A 6,000-nucleotide genomic window follows, 5' to 3' on the forward strand; every position below is an offset into this window, starting at 1 on the left:
AGCATGGGGTGTGCTAACATGTGCTAATCGGCATCATGTTTTGGGATGAACACATTCGTATCTTTATTAAAAAGCAGAGCAACCGCCGGGGTCAAGAAACAATGGAAAAGGTCCTAAGGCCCGAATAAGGTCATAAGGTCATATATATATATTTATAAGTAATTATGAATATTTATATAAATATATGTATAGATAAATATATATATATATGTATATATATATAAGTAAATATATCAAAATAAATGTCTATATTTGTATAAGTACATATATATAAGTAAATTTATCAAAATAAATATAAATATATATTCCTTAAACTAACTTGTATTTATATATAAATATATATATAAGTAAATATATCAAAATAAATAATATATATATATATTTATATACATATATATACATAAATATATATATAAGTAAATATATCAAAATAAATATATTTATATATATATATTGTTTCAACTAACTTGTATTTATATATATATACACATATATATATATTCATTCAATTAACTTGCATTTATATATATGTATATATATATATATATATATAAATGGGTGCCACCAGCAGTGTCAGGTGCATGAAAGCGAGCGACAGCCCACCAACCGTTCACAGCAGCTTCCACTTGTGGCTCAGAACTACATTAACCGCCTTCTGCAGCAACTCAGCCCGTGTTTACCGTCAACACCGGTGATGTATTGAAACCCAGCCGACTTCTCAACAGCCAATCAATCACCCCCCCCCCCCCTCCATACCCACCGATCTAACGACGGCCAGCGCACCCATTGGCTGATGACGGATGCCATGTGGTCTGACCCGCGGCAAGCCGAGAACACTATGAGCACCTGTTACAACCCCCCCTCCCCCCCCCCCACATCACCACGTCTATGGATGTTGAAGGATGGAAAAGGGACTGCGGTGATGAATGCTCCCTAGGGGGGGGGGGGGGAGTCTGTTTCAAGATATCTGGAATTAACTGACCCGCCTCGCCATTTTTTCTAACGATAACGTCGAGCTATAGAAGATCCCCCCCCCCCCCCCCCCGGAAGCGCTTCGGCTCAATTAAAAAACTTCAACCGTATCGATACGATCCATAATCTGGAAAAAATATTTCTATAAATAGACACAATCCAGCATACGCATTCCTTTGGCCCTGGCAATAGGTCTGTAATGACATGAAACAAACCCATGGCTACTGGCTGATGATTACAGATAATACAGATGTAAAAATAATTGCTCTTGTCAAAGAGGCATCGCCAATTAACCCCCGCGCATATTTTCTTGCACCTGGCATTTAAATTCAGATTCCTGGATGCAGCCGAGAGGTGGACCGAGGGACTCGGAGAGGTCTCCGATCATTAGTCACGCGTGCCTTCCTGTGAAAATAGCCGAGAAGACAAAAGGAAATTTAAAAAATCTCGATGACGTGGACGCTCTGGAATAAAACGATCTCCCGATCCTCCGAACCGAGGGTGGAGTCGTTGAGAAGAGGAAGCGAAAATTCACGGATTAAAGTCAATTTCTGTTTTTGTATTCCCTTAATTTAATTGAAGGAGCACAACCCAAAGCCAAATCTGCCCAAAGCTTTTAGTTCCCTGGAAGCCGGCGGCTGTGGAGCTCTTTAATTGAGATATTTGGAGACTTAAGGCGTTAAACCCCCGCGACCCCCCCGGGCCACAAGAGGGATCTCTCACTTTAAATGAGAATCTGCTGTGGTTTTATGTTGTTGTTTTCTGTTGTTGGAATAGCAGGAAGTTAGTGGCACAGTGTGTTCCAATACCCCCATTTGTGAAGAAAATGGACCATTTTACAAAAAAATAAATATATTTTAGAAAAGGCTTGAAAAGCTCAAATAATATACAACTTTGGCAAATTAATTACATAATTAGTTGTATTTTAAAAATCCCATCACTGTTTAGTTCATGCATGTGTCCCATAGCCCCATTTGTGAAGAAAATGGAACATTATTAAAATATATATATATATATACTGTATATATATATATTTATACTACCGTTCAAAAGTTTGGGGTCATCCAGACAATTCCGTGTCTTCCATCAAAACTCACTTTTATTTATCAAATGAATTGAACATTGAATAGAAAATATAGTCAAGACATTGACAAGGTTAGAAATAATGATTCATATTTGAAGTATTAATTTTGTTCTTCAAACTTCAAGCTCAAAGGAAGGCCAGTTGTATAGCTTATATCACCAGCATAACTGTTTTCAGCTGTGCTAACATAATTGCACAAGGGTTTTCTGATCAGACATTAGTCTTCTAAGGCGATTAGCAAACACAATGTACCATTAGAACACTGGAGTGATAGTTGATGGAAATGGGCCTCTATACACCTCTGGAGATATTTCATTAGAAACCAGACGTTTCACCTAGAATAGTCATTTACCACATTAACAATGTATAGTGGGTATTTTTGATTAATGTTATCTTTATTGAAAAAACAGTGCTTTTCTTTGAAAAATAAAGTCATTTCTAAGTGACCCAAGCTTTTGAACGGTAGTGTATATATACACATATAATGTGGAAAAGGGTTAAAAAGCTCAAATAACTCAACTTTAGCAAATTAATTACATGATTATTTTTAACAACGTGTATTGTATTGCCGCCCACACCCGTCCGCACCCCCCGTCCCGACTTAGATTGCAAGTCTATGCATGCGCACATTCACACATGTAAAAATAAAACGTGTCCCAATACCCCCATTTGTGAAGAAAAGGGAACATTAATTTTAAAAAAATATCCTTTTTTTCCCCCCGATTTCCAGCCGGCGCTCCTCTCCCAGAATATATTCTGTCATGGCGGAGAGCCGAAGACATCCATCAGTGTTGCATTAGTTCCAACCCTTTACGCGCAGCAGGCCCTGCAGTGCAAAGAATAGCCAGGGGGACAAGTGTGATGGGAACACAACTTGTCCCCCCCCCCCCCCCACACACACACCTACACACACACACACACATACAGTATTTTGATTAAATACGTGAAGGAGGTTTCCTCCTTTCCCGTGTGGGCTGCAGTGTTATTTCTTGGAACATGAATTTTGATGCAATCTTGTGTACGACATGATGGAGGACACCTGCTCTGCCAATGAGACACCCCCACCCCCCAGGTGGAGGACAGATAAGTGATTACCAGGGAGCAACGCCACGAGGTCTGAGACTCACACTCCGTCATATCGGACCGTGAACGCGCCTCCATTTCTTCTCCCACTCCTGGACTCGCCTGACAGGTGACGGCGAGCATCGGGATATTGGAGAAGGGGGGTGGGGGAGGGGGGAGTGTGTGTGTGTGTGTGTATGGGGGAGGGGGGTAATTGCTTTTCCGTCCCTCCTCCTCCTCCTCCTCCTCCTCCCGCCGCTGCCCTTCTCTCCCCGTGAATACGCCGCCGTGTGAGGTCTTTACATGAATGCGGCTCGTAAGCGACGGCAATACGGCGCTTCTCTTTCCTTCTTTCTTTTTTTTCCCCTCCCCACCAGGTGCGACTCAACGGACCCTTTTTCCCCCCCGCACCGCTCGGCCGTGAAGTGTCAACAGAGACCGGTTCCACGTCCTTATCGGCACGAGGTCTTGTGTGCAGTGCACCCTCTCGGCTGGAGAGTAAGACCGACCCCCCCCACACACACACACACACAACATTTGTCACACACACACATAACATTTGTCACACACACACATAACATTTCACACACAACATTTTACACACACACACACAACATTTCTCACACACACAACATTTCTCACACACACACAACATTTCTCACACACACACAACATTTCACACACACACATAACATTTCACACACACACAACATTTGTCACACACACATAACATTTCACACACACATAACATGTGTCACACACACACATAACATTTCTCACACACACAACATTTCTCACACACACACAACATTTGTCACACACAACATTTCACACAACATTTGTCACACACACATAACATTTCTCACACACTCACAACATTTCTCACACACACATAACATTTCTCACACACACATAACATTTCTCACACACTCACAACATTTGTCACACACACATTTCACACACATAACATTTGTCACAAACACATTTGTCACACAAACATTTCACACACATTTTTCACACACACTCACAACATTTCTCACACACACACCACATTTGTCACACACACACAACATTTCTCACACACACAGACACATTTGTCACACACTCACAACATTTGTCACACACACAACATTTCACACACACACATAACATTTTTCACACACACACATTTGTCACACACTCACAACATTTGTCACACACTCACAACATTTGTCACACACACATAACATTTCACACACACACAACATTTGTCACACACTCACAACATTTGTCACACACTCACAACATTTGTCACACACACAACATTTGTCACACACACACATAACATTTCTCACACACTCACAACATTTCTCACACACTCACAACATTTGTCACACACTCACAACATTTGTCACACACACACAACGTTTCACACACACACACAACATTTCTCACAAACACACACACACACCCCAAACCACCCCCCCCCCCCCGATCCGGTAGACCAATACATTCTTGAATAACGACTATATATATATATTTGTTGTCAGATGAAGTTTGAGATACTTGCTCCCAGAGAACCACGTGTCGGGGCGGCTGCGGGTCAGAGGTCAGCGGGCCCGTCTTCCAATTAGGGGGTTGGCGGTTCAATTCCCCCGCCCTAGTCGATGTGTCCTTGAGCAAGACGCTTCACCCCGAGTTGCTCCATGTGTTCGGTGTGTGAAAGTCACACGACTGCAAGTCGCTCTGGATAAAAGTATATGTGTGCGTAACTTTTATTATTATTCCGTTTGTTTAAGTTCGCACAAGTCGTGTCGCGTGGTCGTCCTCTCGTTGTCATGGCAACAGCAGACGCCTCGCGCATTAAGCGTCGTTTCCGTGAGGGCGCCTTCGAGTCAGCGTTTCGTTTTTTTAAAAATAATCTTCAAGCCTTTTAAGACAAAGAAGAAGAAGAAAAAAACTGATACGAGATGTAGCGGATAAAACACGTTGGTATGCGGCGCATATCCGTGTCCTCGGAGAAAAGAAGATACGAAAGCAAAGCCGTCCCGAAAAAAAAAAAAGTGTCGGACTCGCCTCCCCCTGAAGGACCAACGCCTCCTGCCCCACGCGGGACCATAGCTTCACCTCCAGAAACAACACCTGCTAACGCACCTGGGGGCCCCTCGCTCAGAGGGCCACGTTTCAGCGCCAGGTGTCGGAGGGACGGCTCGGGGTCACACGGGGTCAGGCGCCATCAGGAGCCTCGGCGCCGCTTAATGGACGGCTCTAGAGGAGGAGGAGGATGGGGGAGGAGAGGAGGGGGGATGGAGGGGAAAAAACAACAGCACAATGCTCCCCTCCCCCCTCCAATATTGTAGAATATGGCGGGTGCAGAAGAGCCGGGAGGAAATGATCTGGCCTCGCGTATCATTAGGCGCCCGTCATTAATACAAATTGACGCGTCTGCTCATAACGACACGTCGTTATTCTTTATCGCGGGACGATTTTAATATTCCACAGGCTTGCCAAGTGAAGCTAAATATTATATATATTTCACCCCGTGTTATTGCCTCTTTATTAGCGCAACTGTGGTTCACACAGCGGCGGCTTGGGTGGGAGGAGGATGCCGACACGCCGGGAGGCCGGCGGCGAGTGTTACGCCAACGTCTGTGATGATGATGATGATGATGATGTGAAGAATGCACACTACGCGTGAGGGAGCTGTTAACCTCCCGGTTATCCCCGGTGAACTGGGAATTTAGAGCCAATTTATTAAGAGGAGACACTACAGGCGAACATGGTGAATAATTTAACGACGAGATATCGCCGGGAAACTCCCCCGGTAGATACTCACATCGAGACTACGCTCTCTAAAACGTTATGCTAACGTAACATTATGCTAACGTAACATTATGCTAACG

This window comes from Pseudoliparis swirei, chromosome 16 (assembly GCF_029220125.1).
Source record: "Pseudoliparis swirei isolate HS2019 ecotype Mariana Trench chromosome 16, NWPU_hadal_v1, whole genome shotgun sequence".
Lineage (NCBI taxonomy): Eukaryota > Metazoa > Chordata > Actinopteri > Perciformes > Liparidae > Pseudoliparis > Pseudoliparis swirei.